The sequence below is a fragment of the Mytilus californianus genome, unplaced genomic scaffold (assembly GCF_021869535.1).
Source record: "Mytilus californianus isolate M0D057914Y unplaced genomic scaffold, xbMytCali1.0.p SCAF_58, whole genome shotgun sequence".
Lineage (NCBI taxonomy): Eukaryota > Metazoa > Mollusca > Bivalvia > Mytilida > Mytilidae > Mytilus > Mytilus californianus.
Genome location: NW_026262710.1, coordinates 944,807 through 962,744, shown reverse-complemented (window position 1 = coordinate 962,744; position 17,938 = coordinate 944,807). Strand labels below are relative to the sequence as shown.

General features: G+C 33.8%; 1 long non-coding RNA gene across 1 annotated transcript; it reads left to right on the top strand.

Moving 5' to 3' along the window:
• Positions 1-3,462: 3,462 nt before the first annotated feature.
• On the top strand, positions 3,463-17,055 carry LOC127704131 (uncharacterized). Its single transcript, XR_007983154.1, has 3 exons — positions 3,463-3,501; positions 11,848-11,927; positions 16,988-17,055. It is a non-coding gene; the product is annotated as an uncharacterized LOC127704131 (long non-coding RNA).
• The last annotated feature ends 883 nt before the right edge of the window (positions 17,056-17,938 follow it).

Here is a 17,938-nt window from a genome sequence, read left to right as displayed (position 1 = left end):
TAGTCAGTACTTGCATCTCATATAATCCAGTGAACTTGAAATTAAAGATACTAATGATACTAGAAAGACTCACACCTTGATCTTTTCCTCAATATTGACACAGATGGACGACTGCACACCAAAATCTATGACAAACGGGATGAATTCAACTTCCCAATAATCAATTTCCTATTTCTCAGCAGTAACATACACTCTGCTCCATCATATGATGTTTACATATCTCAATTCAATTGGTACGTTATGCTCGTGCATGTTCTCACTTTACGTATATACAGGAGTGTAATCCTAACGCAGAAACTGCTCCAACTGAGTTATGAGCAAGAAAGATTAAAAATGACACTCCGTAAATTTTATAGACACCATCACGATTGATTGATCTATACGATGTGTCTGTGTCTAAAACTGACTATAGGTTGCACTTTGTAAATACATCTGTTTCACATACCACGCCGCTTTTATAATTATACTATTCATAGATAATTAATTTTGTTTACGATCTGGTTCCCAGATATGATCTCTCTGTTTCATCTCGTAGAGACATAACTTTGGAATGCTAGCAGTAAATAAACATATGTATAGCGGTCAAATTGAAATTTGTGGAAAACCTAAAGTCAAGGTAGGGGTAGTACAGAAATTTAGTGCAAGTTTAAACTCTTAGAAGTTCGAGGCATAAAAACGTTGAAAATATGCCGCGCAGCCCTATATTTTGACCTTTGAAAAAAATAATGGTGCATATGAACTTTCCATTCTAGAATAATTTTTTTTCAAAACTTCATAGTAAAAGTGGTACAGTTTTAGCCATAAAAGGAGTACCTATGGGAAATTGCACTGTCGATAGTTACAGAAATGCAACCTATATTGGGTGAAAAAAGAGAACATGTAGAATTTCTTCAAATCTGGTTTATCATCAGAGTTTTAATAAAATTAACTCAAATATAAAGTTAAATAAATATTTCATGAAGATTGAGAAAACCTTTGCCTTTACTATGATGACGCAGCATAAACTCACAGTTTAAAATATGCATAGTTTGCCTAAGGCCCTGTATGCTAAGTAAATTCATAATATATGCTCATTTGTGATTAAAATTGTTAAGCAGTGCTTATATTTACTATTCGCAGCCATTGAAACACATAGATTCTTATGAATATTGTTGCTGGGGTGTTTTCGTCCTGTCGAAAACCCAAAAGTAAGCCGTAACACCTTAATATGGTTTCTTGTGACTGCGGCATAACAAAATACAAGCTAGATACAAAAATACCTCAATAAAACTAACAATAGTGTATTCTATCCTAAAAATGTTCTAAATATTCCATATTCAGAGAAACAGCAGAATTATTTAGCAAATTTGAGTCCCCAGGGGTAAAAAAAACAGAGAAAAATCCCTAACCACTGGGTCATAAAACAGATAATTTAGCTGTATAATCTAAGATTTTATTATTATAAAGGTCTTCTGTATAGAAAAAAATAGCTGTGCTTTAAATTTATGCAAAAAACAGATTCCAACAGTCAGTTCTATAAAACTTTTAGTGAATTCATATAACAGACTGGTAACTTCAAACATACAGTTTTTGCAAATATGGCTTTGTTTAAAAAGTTCTTGTCGTATATTAGCCAAATTATGTTTGTAGATATATAGTAAGAGATATTATTATTGTGACAAGAATTCTTTACAGAACATTTGAGCTTTTAAAAATAAATAGGCATACAGTAAGATGTGGACTTGAGAGACAGAGGCAGGGTTGGATACTTTATAATCTTGAATGTTGTAATAAATTACTACTAAATTTTACATTTATAGTATTCTGAAAGTATTTTAATTTGTTATCAGAATAGTTTCATACAGGTTCTAGGCATTTCATGTCAGAAGAGATGCACATAGGGTAAGCTTACATTAATTTAAGTCTTGCTTTCAAATTCTTTAAAAAATTAAAACAGGGATGGGGGTATAAATTGTACTATAAAAGAAAAGTTAGAGCAAATGCAGGAATTTCTTTTAGGCTATAATTCTGATAAATACCTATGGTTGTGAGAAAAAGTGTTTTTTCAATAGTTTTCTATTTGAATAAATGTAAGTATAGACATTATTACCACGTCTTAAATTCTGGTTTAACATCTATGTCGTCTGTATGATAGTACCGAACATGACCTATTCACGAATATAACTGTGTTGCCGAGTGTATATTTGCATTGCTATACGACGTGCCTCGGTATTTATACATCCAACATTCATGCATTTAGTTATGATGTCTCTTTTGTGGGTTCAGTTGAATATTGTGTTATGTCTTATCGTTTTTGTGTATTGTGAAAATAATTGTGATTTCTGGATCTTGTTCCATATAATTGTATGCATTTCAAGATTATATATACGTCATTGTTTGTGGTGTCCTGTGCTGTCATTAAAAGAATATATCCGTTGTTATTCTGTGGTTTACGTGTTGTAATATACTATTATATTATTTATTTATTCGTTTCTCTGTACTGAGTATTCTTGCGTTTGTTTGTACTGTATTCCTGTAACGTAGTTTTGTCATTTTGGCGATATTTTTTTTAACGTTGTTAGATAAACGGGAGGATTGGCTAGCCATAAAACCAGGTTCAACTCACCATTTATTCTTAAAATGTCCTTTCAAGTCAGCAGAATATAGCAGGTGTTATCAAATAGTTCGTTTCTTTGTATGTTGTCGTTTTTTCTCTTATAGTTGATGTGTTTCCTCGGTTTTAGCTTGTAACCCAGATTTGTTTTCTCTCAATCAATTTATGACTTTTGAACAGAGGCATATTACTGTTGCCTTTATTTACACAAGCGAGAAACATATCTAACGGAGCAAAAATGAAAATTCTGATTTAAATCAGATTGTCATACTTGCAGTAGGTTAAGGAGTAACACCTTTCAACTGAAAATACAGATGCAAAGGGTGGTGCTTTGCTTTACGCCAATTGGCATTTCATTTGAGACAAAAAATCATTCATTTGCGCCACAGACCATATTTCAATTGCGCCAAAATAAACCAAACATTTCATTTGCGCCAATAATACAGATAAATGGTATAAAACAAATATAAATCAATTGCTTTAAAAAATCAATTGTCAACGGTCTTTCCCCCTTCTGAAACATAATTGATTGATATATATATGTGTGTGTGTGTGTGTGTGTGTGTGTGTGTGTGTGTGTGTGTGTGTGTGTGTGTGTGTTCTGGTACACGTATGTCAATGAGGACATGTGTAAGTATACACACCAGTAAGTGAGGACTTCACTCACAACTAAGGACGTCCTCAGATGTAAATTGTATAATTATCGCTAAATTGCTTTAATTTTCAATCAAACATAAAATAAAAAGAAAAAATAAGCAAGTCTCACTCGCCGTCTATTATGAGGAAGTGTGAACTATGTGTGTACATCGATATTATTAAACGCCATTTTTGTGGTCGTGCTATAACACAATATCACCAGTGCGCATGCTGTAAAATCGGAACAAGATGGCGGCATCTGGAGGAGCAAGGTACTTGTTTTTTTCAACATTTTATCACGTTTTACTTTTCATTACCATTCATGTTTTTTATTATTTAGGAAGGGCAATGCCTCTAAAATTTAGCATGAGCTGCCGATCGACCATAACTACAGTCCCAGACAGGGGCGGATGATGGATTCAGCTTTTTTCAAAGGGGCGTAATTCCATGAATTGCCTATAAAATTGGTAGATTTTCACGCCGAGTGGAGTGATGCAAAGCAAATTTGGACGATTTTATGACATTTTATGCAAAAAATGATACTGTTTCAGATCAAAAGAGGGGAGGGGAGTATGCCCTCTACCAGAGTTGGTAAATTTACCAGCCTGCCCGAGGATGCACGGCTGGTAACTTTCAAACAGGGCTTGCTATTTTTTCCCAAATTTGTATAGCTATATAAATAGCAGAAATTTTTGTTCAGGATTGGCTTGAAATATGAATGAATTTGCTACCCTTACATAATTTCCCATTCTCAACTCTAGAAGTATGAAAGCGATTTAATGAAAATATGTGGTCAGTCACTGTGGCTCTTTTATTTCAAGAATGCATGGACCTCATTTGATGAGCAGTTTGCAGTTATAGCCTTCTATTTCCATTTTAATAGTAAAAAGGATTTGTCTGATCACGGAGTATGACCAGTGTTTGATCTATGTTTGAGAAAAGTTTTTTTCATTCAAAGTCCACGATGGATGATTACAATGATAAAAAATGTACATGTAGTTGTAAACAAGGTTTCCAGAAGTAAGCAGCGGGAATGTCTTACGAAATCCATCGCTGAGAATGCTGCATACATTACAAGGCTTAAATATAAGGAACAGGATCCGATTATGCATGCATTGTTTTATGTTTGTAGAAATTTTCTGTCCAATTCAAGTAACAAAGACCAACCCTTGTTCGATGCAGGGCTCAGAAAAGACCATAAATAACTCTTTCATGCACGTTATAATATACGACTATATTGTCTTACATTGTATACAGTTCTTTTACTAATTTTGTTTTCACTTTGAGAATATTATTTTATAAATATAACGAAAAAAAAATTCGCTGAACTATTGTACATTATTGTTTAGGGGCCAGCTGAAGCCCGCCTCCAGGTGTGGATTCTCTCACTTGTTGAGACCCATTGGTAGGCTTGCAAAGTTGGGTCACAGGTAAATACACATACCAGAATATAAACCTGGAATGTGTTTCAAAATACAAGTACCTGGGTTTATATTTAAGCTCATCTGGCTCATTTAGTTATGCTCAAAGTGAACTGTACAAGTATCCTTAAAAGCTTATTATCAATTGCGGAAAGATTTTTTATCTCTAAATCCTAACATCAAAACAAGTATTCATGCTTTTGATCACACTGTGAAACCTATTTTATTATATGGTAGTGAAGTATGGGGAATGTTTAATTCTCTTTCCTCTAAATGTAAGAAGGAAGATGTATCTCTTGAAAAATTATATTCAGGTTTACCCGGTGAGAAACTTCACATTAAATTTAACAAATTTATACTTGGTGTGCACAAAAAAACAACAAATGTTGCGTTAGATTTCCAATTTATTTTAATATAATTAAAGCGATGCTATTGTATTGGTATCGATTAGAGAATTTAGGAAGTAATTTTCCTCTATTGAAAGAGGCATATGAACAATTTAAAACACTTCACCAACTGAATAAAACATCATGGTATGGTTCAATAAATGTTATATTGAAGTTACTTGGAATTGATTGTACAAATGAAATGCAGTGTGTGAAACCTTTTGTTTTTCTTACTCGCCAAATTGACGAGCAGCTTTTCATTTCAACTCACCAAATTGAAATTCCACTTGCCAGCTTGGAGAGTGACTTACTTTTGGGACTCACCGTCTTTTTCATACATAATTATTAAAAGATATTATTCCAAGTCCACTTACTAAATGTATGTACTTATGTACATTAGTTTTATCCATAACTGGTAACTTGACAATTTAAATTACTATTAACATATAGTAGTCTCAGTTATATAAGGGAGCAGTCAACTTATCTTTTGATTAACTTGGGAGAGGGGTATCAAATAGATTTTTACCACAGCTGACAAGTCAAAAGTTATTTTTATGTCATAACCAGATCTAGACTTCCTTACCTCAATGATTATGGATAAATCTTAGTACAAATGCTGGATTTTGAGCAGCCTCTTCTACTATAATTGTCACTTTTTTATTTTATAAAAACATGAATATTACACTGTGTGGAAAAGTTCTGCACCAAAGGCTTTTTTATATTCAGTTTCTGGTTTTGCTTTTTTATTTAGTTTCTTTTGTTTTTTTAAATTATTTAGCCTTAAAAACTTTTCCATATTGAAATTACTATTTCATAATTTGCCTCCAGATTGAACTTGTTTAACATTCAGAGAAGTATAAAAAATGGCTTTCAAATCTGGTCAACGAATACAATGTCCATCCTGTATTTTGCTTAGGCAACAACCATTTTCTTATCTGGGGGGGGGGGGGGGGGGGGGGGGGGGCTGGGATTTTTTTGAAAAAAATATTTTGATGGCCTAGCTGACCGAAAAAAAATTTAGATTTTGCACTGTAGCTGAAATTTTTTTTATGGTTTTGTGAAAAACATGATAGGAAAAAAAAATTTTGCTTTCCTTTTCATAAGAAAAAAAAAATTTTATCGCAGGAAGGTTCTGAAAAAAAAATTATGAACACAATGAAAATCCCAGGCCCCCCCAGATAAGAAAATGGTTGTTGCCTTAAAATAAACATACATGGACCATAGGAAAGTAATAAAATTATAAAATGTTTTATTTGTAACCCACTGATAGTCCCCACTGTATGCAAATTACATTTATTTTAGTCATTTCAAGAAATTAAAATCAGTGAGGTGGGGATCGTATAATAGGTTTTAGCACGCTGATTCAATGAAGTGTCAAGGTCGTCATAATAATGTTTTAGTTTGCCATCACTTCCTGGGTATATGCACAAGGATATGTCTTTTTTACCCTCTTTGCCATGGTATTTGCCTTTTTACCCTTCACACAATGCCTGATCATTTGTGTGTTTTATTAAATACAGTTAGTGAAAGAATTATGGTATAAAATCAAATATTTAACTTAATCATCCATATTGATATGCAGTGTAATTAAACAAATAATGCCCCAAGGGTGACTGCATGGGGAATAGAAATATGGTCACTACAGGTCTTCTTCCGACCGGCAGTAAAACCCTTCCCAAAGTGGGGCGTCCATTTGGCTGTGCGGGATGTATCAAGTATGCAGCCACGTCCGGTCAGAAGGGGACGTTAAATCTGATGCCTCGTGGAGAGAGTGCCACGCTCTCTGCACGTTAAGAACCCTTTTAACAACTCTCTGAGGGGTCCGTAGGTGGCCTGTTGCAAGGCAAAATTTCTGTCCCTATCCAATATACCCTCATTTTCCAGTGGCAGCAGGGGTGTGGAAATGCTATGCCCGACTCGCCCGACTCGTCCATTTGAACAACCGGACAAGTAATTTTTGTCGAGCCTCGACATAGGGATAGTGATCCAGCAGCGGCGGCGACGTTAGCTAACTTCTTAAATGCTTTATATTTTAGAAGCTAGAAGACCTGGATGCTTCATACTTTGTATATAGATGCCTTATGTTACGAAGTTACTGTCTGTCATATGTCAATTGTCCTTGACCTCATTTTCATGGTTCAGTGACTACTTGAAAAAAAAGTCAACATTTTTTGTAATGTTAATTTCTTTCTTATTATGAGTAATAGGATAACTATATTTAGTATGTGCGTACCTTGCAAGGTCCTCATGCCCGTCAGACAATTTCCATTTGACCTCGACCTCATTTCATGGATCAGTGAACAAGTTAAGTTTTCGTGTTCAAGTCCATATATCAGATACTATAAGCAGTAGGTCTACTATATTTGGTATATGGAATAATTGTAAGGTGTACATGTCCAACTAGTAGGTGTCATCTGACCTTGACCTCATTTTCATGGTTCAGTGGTCAAAGTTAAGTTTTTGAGTTTTGGTCTTTTTTTCTAATACTATATGCAATAGGTCAACTATATTTGGTGTATGGAAATATTTTATGATGTACATGTCAGTCTCGCAGGTTTTATTTGACCTTGACCTCATTTTCACGGTTCATTTCTCAGTGTTAAGCTTTTGTGTTTTGGTCTGTTTTTCTTCAACTATAAGCAATATATCAACTATATTTGTTGTATGGAAGGATTGTAAGGATTATATGTCTGTCTGGCAGGTATCATCTGACCTTGACCTCATTTTCATGGTTCATTGGTCAATGTTAAGTTTTCATGGTTAAGTTTGTTTCTTAGATACTATAAGCAATAGGTCCACTATATTTAATGCATAAATTGATTGTTAGGTGTACATGTCTGCCTGGCATGGTTCATCTGACCTTGACCTCATTTTCATGGTTCATTGGTCAATGTTAAGTTTTCTTGGTTAAGACTGTTTCTTAGAAACTATAAGCAATAGGTCAACTATGTTTGGTTTATTGAATGATTGTAAGGTGTACATGTATTTCTCGTTTGGTTTATCTGACCTTGACCTCATTTTTTTGGATCATGTTAAGTTTATGTGTTACTTGTACTAAAGCTTTATATTTAGGACTATCAACATAAAATCAATGGTTAGTAAAGAAGGCGAGACATTTCAATGTGTGCACTCTTGTTTTTGTCTGGGTTGCCCGTGGACAAGTAAAAAATTACAGTTGACAAAATTCATTTAATCAAAAATATAGAATTATTTTCATAATTTATTAAGATGTATTATTTTATGTAAAAGAAACCAATGATCAACACGTGAAAAACATATATTTAAATCAAAACATCAATGTTCATGATGACAAGTATAAAAAAAAAAACGGAAATAGATCGATAACCAAAATTAATAAAAATAAGGCCACATTTAAAAATATTTTGGTTTGCCCAAACCCTACCCAAAGGTAGAGACAGTGGGTAGGTAGGTAGGCATTTTCTTTTTTTTTTCTGCAAAGAGAAATTGAAGTGTCAGATGTTTGTCATGTTTGTTAGTCTTCATGCCTATCTGATTAAAAAAAACTTTTTCACATCAGGACAATAAAAGATTTTGAGTAGGCAGCTATTTTCTGGGTAGGTAGGGTTAGGGCAAACAAACATATTCTTTTTTATGGCCTAAGTATGCGAACCCGGGTCTCATAAACATTGCGATATCTTTGTCCATTGACCCTGGATCGTCGATTAGGTTTTATTTGCCATCTCACAGAAGTGTTATTTTAATTTTTCATGATTGCATGGGTCTTAGCGAGATGGATAAATACCTGATAAAAACACCAAGACCTGGTGATCAAGACAAAAAGAATGAAAATAATAATGACGAGTCGAGTAAAAAACGGAAAACACAGGTGGAGAAAGACGAGGAATATGAAAAAAAAAACAAAAACAGAAGCGAGAATTCCAGACCTCGTGGCTCTTCAGTGAGAAACTTCTGAAAATAAATTAAATTTTTGCACAATTTGTAGGAAATGCCTACATCTTGCTGATCAAAAGTCTTACTTATTTGTTGGCAAATTAATAGATAGAAGGGACACCAAAATCAATGTTCTGCAAAACACCAAGCTTGTCTGATGAAAGAAAACAGTAAAATTAAACAGGTGTCTGGGGAAATGGACAAAACATTGCCCTCTAGATGTCTTTTGGTTGTTTTGCTTTTGGGTTTCTATATGATTGATGTTAACCCCATACCACCTTTTATTTATTCACAAACAATATCACAAACATCATTTATATTGTAATACAAAACAGTTTTACGGTGACCTATAGTTGTTAAATTCTACGTAATGTGGTCTCTGGTAGAGCAGTCAGAGCTCAGACATAAACAAGTCGTTTTTTGTTTTTGACTTACAGAAGTCAAAAAATGTATTTATTATAAAAATGTGTTTTCATTTTCAGACTGATTTAAGTCAGAAAATGACAGACTTGTTTAGGTCTATTTATGTTTATGAAAAGACTTAATTTTAATTGGTGGCCAAAGTGCACCACCTATGACATCATAAACCTGTCTGAGAGTTCACAAGGACCTGAGCTATCTGTATATAATCATGTAATTGAACATTTTTACTTAACATAAGATTATTTCCTCATTTTGTGTGGTTATAGATGGTTGAATTGTAAAGTAAATAAACATTATCTCCGTTTTTTTAGGCTCTCATGCATATTTTTCTTTAGAAGACAAAGCATTGTCTTTCAATGTTGTCATAATTTCATGTAGATGCATGACCTTTTTATAAATATGCTTGGGTCTTGAAGTTGACCAATTTTGGTAACTTATCGACTTGTAGGAATCAATATTTGCAACTTTTTAATTCAGGTCAAATATTTCTTGCTTAACACTAATTGACTTATTGAAGTCATAATTTGTCTTAAATTAAAGGGAGACAAATCTTGAAACCTACAAATATAGACCTCTACGAGTCAAAAGCAGATTTAGACTTATTTATGTCTGAGCTCTGACTGTAGAGAGTTGTCTCATTGCATGCAATCATACCACATCATTCTATTTTTCTAGTAAGAATCATACATGCTCATAGTAAAATACTTCAATATTTATAGGGAAATTCAGGGCAATTAACTTTTTTTCTGGACAAGTAAAATTTACAGTTTAACTTGCCCAGGGACAAGTGCTCACAACAAAAATTTCCACACCCCTGGGCAGTCTAAATTTCCCTGACCTTCATCCCGGACGGCCTCTATTACAGGACCTACCTATTATATTTATTGTTAATTAATTTGTTCTCGTCCTGAACATGCATGAAATATTTGCCACTGGACATTAAGCAACCAACAATCAATCAATTTAACAAGTAAAAAATATGTGAACATGATATATATCTGTTCAATTATATGGTTAGAATTTTATATATATGTATAAGATACACCTATGAGCGCGTAAGCCCGATTGGGTGAATCTAATTTACACCAAGATATTATTGTGAATGCAGAATGATAGTTTTCCATAATTTAGGAGGGGGGTCTTTCAGCGATTTGACCATATGTTATAGAAAAGCATGATAAATGCAGGATATCCAATTTCATTTAACGACATCTTGGTGTAAATATATATCTATATCTTTTAAACCTACCAATATTGTTTGGTTTCTATTGCAATGACTGTAGGTAAAATAACATTCATTGCTGAAATATATCCAAATTAGAAATGTGAATACATAAGCAACACAACAGGTGCCACTAGTGCCGCAGGAACTGCTTACACTCCCAGAGTACCTGTCCACCCCTACTTTTTTTTATAAAAGGGTTTATGCTGCTCAATCTTAATTTTCTGTGAAGTGTTTTATTAAGTTGTCTGTATTTCTGTTGCTTTTCTTATTCACTATGGTGTTGTCTGTTTTTTTCATTGCCCTATGGTATCTACTTTCTCTTTTTAGACCGGTCATTTTTTGTTACATGTATGTATTAGATGTAAGCTTCTCATATCTGAGGGTCGTCAGACCCGAAGATATGAGACGATTACATCTGATTTACATAGAAGTAATAAATAAATATTTCATCTTTTCTCTTGTTCTAAAAAAGAGCAATTAGTTTTTTTTATAAAACAGGAAAAGTGTCATTATCTCAAATTTTCCAGATGCAGTAACACTTTCAGAAGATGTTTTTTTTTTATATGGATTTGGAATGAAATCTTGATTGCGTCTATTTTTCTGTCATCAAATTGATACCTTATCACTGCTTTTGTATGGCAACATGAATCGCTGTACTATCTTGTCTTTTTTCTGGTTTAGTTGCCAAAACCGGAACTTTTTGCTGATAAATGATAACACTTCTATATATAAATACCCTAATAAAAGCTATAATTACCAAAGTCCTCCTTTCCATACATCTTCTCTTTTTTAACTGTGATATACATGTATTTAGTTGATTTTGACAACTCATGTTCACGGATAGCTTGGTGAACTTCCTCCAAGGAATGTACACATAGAACCTCATATGTATGCAGATGTATCTGGGGTAGTAAGTCAGCAATCAGGCAAAAGTAGCTCACTTGGACCCACATTTCATTTGGAACAGAAATCAGATTTTGCAAACACTTCGAAAACATGACGTAGGTTATCCACCATGATTGTGCACCTTCTATTTTAAATTTTAATTCAAATGAATTTTGGGGTTTCCCATAGCAAAACATCACATAGGGGGGAGCAGGGGGTATCATTTAGTGAGCTTTGCTCACAGTATTTCTGGTTATATTACATATTAAATGCTGTTTTGTTCATAAAAAGACAAAGTGTTAACTTTGAAGAATGTCGTACATGTATTAGAATTTGGATTTTAGCATGATACTTATTATATCGTAGGTTGAGGAAAAGGAAGAAAGATATCGATGGACATGGTGGATTGGAATACAGATCAGACCAGACGGCGGACAGTCAAATAGGTATATCATGGTGATTATGGAAGTTGCTGTTTTTGCCTTGTTGCTATTGTAGTCTTGCCCATTTGTGTACAGATCATTGTGTCTTCTATCCATGTAATATTGTATACACAATTTCTAGTGTTATCCCCATGCAGGCCTTTAGGGTTTTCGACTCCTTCTTGTTAGAGAACTAATTAACAGAATTTGACCAAACTTGGTAGAGATTATCCCCATGAGGTCCCTTCCAATTTGTGTGACTTTGGTGCTGTTTCGTCAAAAAGCATGGCTGCCAGGACTAATCATGCTAATTGAATTTTCTTATTGGCCGATTTTCTAAGATCTTCTTGAGAACCCATGCTGGATTGAACTGAAATTTGGTAGATATGTTCCCATTGAGATGTCTTAATCAAGTTAATAAGTGTTGTTACTTTAGTAGTTGTTTGAAGATTGTAAATACATATAGCCACCAACCGAGGTCAAAGTTTACCATGTTACCCTGAAATCCTATTGGGAATGACATTTTTGTCTCGCCTGCAACAAATAGTCTCGGTATGCGAGACATTGGGATTACAATCCAGTAGCAGTGGCAGCGGCGTAAACTATTTGTATTAGGCTTTTATATTTCGGAGGTTAGTAGACCTGGAGGCTTCATACTTTGTATATAGATGCCTTATATTACAAATATTCCGTCGGTCATATGTCCATTGTCCTTGAACTGATTTTCATGGTTTAGCGACTGCTTGAAAAAAAAGTAGTTTTTTTGTTACATGAATTTCTTACTTACAAATGTATTATCATGATTATGAGTAAAATGATAACTATATTTGGTATATAGGTTCCTGACAAGGTCTACATGTCTGTCAGACAGGGTTAACCTGACCTCAACCTCATTTTATGGATCAGTGATCAAGGTTAAAGTTACATGATCATGATGATTAAGGTCCGTTTCTTAGATGCGGTAAGCATTAGGTCAACAATATTTGGTGTATGGAATGATTGTAAGGTGTACATGTCAGTCTTGCAGGTTTTATCTGACCTTGACCTCATTTTCAAGGTTCATTGGTCAATGCTAAAATTTTGTGTTTTGGTCTTTTTTTTCTAATGCTATAAGTAATAGGTCAACTATAGTTGGTGTATGGAATGATTATAAGGTGTTCATGTCTGTCTGGCAGAGTTCATCTGACCTTGACCTCATTTTCATGGTTCATTGGTCAATGTTAAGTTTTCCTGGTTATGTCTGTTTCTCAGTTACTATAATTTAGCAATAAGGCCAACTATAAGTGATATATGGGATGATTGCAAGATGTACGTGTTTGTCTGGCAGGGTTCATCTGACCTTGACCTCATTTTCATGGTTCATTGATTAATATTAAGTTTTGGTTTGGTATGTTTCTTGTATACTATAAGCAATAGGTTAACTATATTTGGTGTATACATGTAATGATTGTAAGGTGTACATGTCTGTTTAGCTTGGTTTATCTGACCTTAACCTTTACCTTATTTTAATGGATCATTGATAATGTTAAGTTTATGTTATACTTGTTGTAAAACTTTATCTTTAGGACTTACAACATAGAATAAATCATATAAAGCAGGCGAGACATTTCAGCATGTGCACTCTTGTTGTCTTCTGTTTGAGAATTACTAATCAGAATTTGTCATTATTTGACCAAACTTAGTAGAGATCCTTCCTATGATGTCCTCAACAAATGTTGTTACTTTGGTGCCAATTTGTCAATAAATATAGTTGACAATCATTATCTGAAGTGGGGGAATGCTTTAGTGGGTGGGACATATTATTTTTTTTCGTGACAAATACACTTTTTCAGCTTTATTCTATTAGATGGATGGATGGATGGTTGCTTAACGTCCAGTGGCAGGTCAGATGCATATTCAGGACGAGAGCATGATAATGAGAAATGAATACTAACCCTGCTTTGTACTAGACCGACACGCTGAGCCGGATTTTTTACGTGCTAGCTCACAAGGTAACAGTTCGCAGGAAGACATGTCAACCTACCCGGACACATTATTCTGATTCCGGGCCGACCAGTCTTTGCTCTTACTCCTTAATGCTGCGTGCTTAGCGGAGATTCAGCAAATACCAATTTTCAAGTCTTTGGTTTGACCCGGCCGCATTTCGAACCTACGACCTCCCGCACTCGAGGCGAGCACGCTAACCGTTACACCACCGAGGCGGTCTATTCTATTAGAAAAAAACAATTTATTTTTATTACATACTCTAATATCAAAAAAAATATTTATTGGCTCTTCGCGGTTAGAAGTGACAATGCATGCTGGGAATAATTGGTAGCTAATTTCGTACCAAATATAGACTAAATTAAGACATGTGATTGGTTTAATTAAGCACATGGAAACTTTAATAGTTTTGATTAAATAAATAAAAGGTATGAAATGGTCAGGGTACGAAATGGTTTTTGACAAGGTACGAAACTGAGGGTACAAAATGATTAGGGTACGAAATGGTTTTTGACAAGGTACGAAATTGAGGGAACAAAATGATTAGGGTACGAAATGACTATAATTCCAAAATGGGTCACCCATTCACAATTCCAAAATGGGTCACCCATTCACAAGTTAATTTTAACAACTTGAACACTAACGTCTTGGTGAGCAAATATTTTCCTTACAACTCTGAAGTGATATACACATATATTTCTATAAATAGACTGAAAGCTGGTTATCGATCGATTTGAGATCAGAATCTAGTGTCACAAATTACATCCCTTGCAAGCAAAACATTATTATGTAATCGTCGTCTTGAGTTGATAGATTTGATAGTAATAACTGAATTACAGGCTCCTGACTTTGGACAGGCGCAAAGTAAATCATGTACCCTGTAATCACATCCGGTCCTCAGTTTTTGGTTTGTGACCTTATCTTCTAAATTCGATTTATGATTACCCTTTCAAGTATACCCCCCCTCCCCCCCCCCCCTTTTCAACATATAGGCTAACCACACAGATTCACAGTTCTGTCATCAACTGACCAATTCTTATAAGTTTATCCCTTTTCCCACCTTCCATCAAAAATCAAAACCAATTTTGTAAATATTTCTTTTCCTTGAAAATAATCCCATAATTTTTCTGTGCAGATTTAATTCCACATTGTTGCATAAGTAGAAACATTACAAATAACCTATAACCATGGAATGGGGATTGTTCGCCAAACATAACATTTTTGCCCTACAACCATTCGCCCACAGAGTCTGTTAACCCTGGGTTCATTTGCCCTCTTTTTAAATTAATACATTTTTATTAGTAAATACAAGTGATATTTGGTTTTTGAATTCATATATCAGGAACGTGCGGTCAGAAAGGGGATGTTAAATCTGATGCTTCGTGCAGAGAGAGTGCAACAAACTCTACATATTAAAGAATCATTGCAACAACTGTTTGAGGTTCTGTAGGTTGCCAGTTGCAAGGCTAAATTTCTGTCCCATTTCCAACATTGATCGCTAATTTCCAGTGGCAGTCCAAATCCACCCCTCCTTTCCTGGTAGGCCTACCTTGCACAGAATCTTCCTATTGTATTTATTGCTAATTTGTTCTCTCCCTGAGCATGCATGAGGTATTTTCCACTGGACATAAAGCAAACAACAATCGATCAATCATATACATGTATCATTATACCAATACATGTATATATACAACACAACAAAATTAAGGACCATTTTACTTTGGGGAAGGGTTTAATATGGTTTTTTTTCCATTTTGAAAATTTATTATGAAACCATGCAAGCATCAATTTATTTGGGTTTTTTTCATACAAAGTGAGAATTTTTTTAAAGAACTAAACATTTTGAAAATTTAATGACAAATACTCTGAGTATGAAACAGAATTTTTTTTCCCTTCTCCCCTATCAAAATATTTTTTTCTTCGATGTTGGGAATCAGATTATTTTTTCATTACAAAAAAAAAAGGAGAAAAAAGCCATCGGTCAGAAAGAAATAGTAACTTTTATATGCATGATCCACAAAGTACTAATATAAAAATAAGGAATTGCGGTATGATTGCCTTTTTTCCTTCAAAGATTTTTATAGAGGTTAAAAAGAGGGGGGTGCACTTACTATGTATGGGTTGTAGGGAAACAACTGATGAGTCCCATCGAATATAATAACATTTTAACCAGTGTAAAAGGGACAAAACTCCCAAGGCCAAACAGACGCTAAATCTGTTTATTGCACTTTTGGTATCATATATATGATTACCAAAAATTTTCTCTAATATTCTGATGTATTAAAGTATTGCTTTTTATATCTTGCATTAAAATAAAATTTAAAAAGATTTGATCAGTTTTTATTTTTACTTAAATCCTTTAAATTTAAGTTTGGCCTTAGGAGTCCAGGCATGATGAAAACAAATACCAAATGCAGAGCCAACTAATGCGTTCCATGACAAATGATTACATTTTTAACAATGTAAATTAGATGAAACTCACAAGGCTAAACAGATGCTAAATTTATTCATTGCATTTTTATTATCATTATCAAACTTTTTCACTGAAATTCTGAAGTATTGACCCTTTTTATCTTGCATTAAATTCATATTTCAAAGTTTCGATCAAATTTTATTTTTATTTAAATCTTTTAAATTTCAGTTTGGTCTTGGGAGTCTAGGCATGACAAAATCAAATATGCAACATATTTGTAGAACCACATCAGTCATAGTAATTTTCAAGTGTTTCTCCTGAGAGTTGTCCTTCATTGTTAATGTTTTGTGACTTCCTGATGTGTCTGCAGTATTACTATTTCAATGTGAAACAGTGTCCACATTCGCCCACCAGACAACACAACAGAATTTTAGATTTTGGAGTGCAAATGCGCCTGCTGGCACCCACAAGAATCCACCCCTGCACAAGTCATTATCAAAATTCGCCATCAGACAGCACAAGTCTGTGTCCACATTTGTAACATATAAGAAGAAATATTTTTGAAACAAGATGTTAAAAGGCCACACCAAATTAATTTCTAGTTCTTCGGACCCCTACTGTAGAATAAGAGGAGTGAACATGAATAATTTTATTTTACTCGCATGACATAATTATTGTTGTTTTGTAGACAGTGACACAGAAGATGACTACATTGATGTTAGAAAAGCAAAGCACAAAATAGATGAGAACAAAGAATTAATTAAAATATGTTAAAGGCATGAAACTTGGACAGAAGCTTAACAGTATTCAGAGGAAAATTTGAAAAGTATTTATTCTCATTTTCCGTGTTTTATTGATAAATGGACATATTTTTTCTGCATCTAACATTGATATACAATCTAAGATTAAAGTTTTTCAAACACCAATAACCATTATAAGATTTTACGAAACTTTGACAGATGCTTCTTATGATCAAAAGACAGTATCAAGAACAATATTTTGAAATTATTTTTTCATTTTCCCTAATAAACATGATAAACTGAATAATAGAAATTTACAAATGGACTTAAAGTCTTGGGTTAAATTTTTATGACATCAATAACTATGTTTATCCTTCATGGAATGTTACGAAACTTAGACAAGTATCTCCATGATTAAGAAATAGCATCTGAAAAAAAACATTAGATTTACAAAAGAAAATTCAGATATAACTGATAAATGGACAAGTTTGGTTGTTGGCAACCTCACACTTTAACATCAACAGCAGCAATAGCAGGCGAGACACATGATTACGCCAAACCCATTAAAAATTTATATTTATCCAACATATACACTTATGTTGAAAAAGACTTATCTGACTTTACGTCAATACTATCTACTGTTCACTAATGTTGAAATTAGTTATCTGAGTAAATTTATAATTTTTCAAGTTTTCTTTTTTTTCAAAAAAGGAAAGTTTGTTATATTGTCACTGAATAAAAGATTTGGCATATGTATCAATGAGACTTCAAATCATGTCTTTCCATTTAAGACCAGGCGATATTTAAAAAAAGTCTGTTCCCCAAACCTTGGTCATGGTTTTTAGATAGAATAGACTGGCAAGTATTTTTTTAGAATTGCAAGGCTCTGATATTTCTCC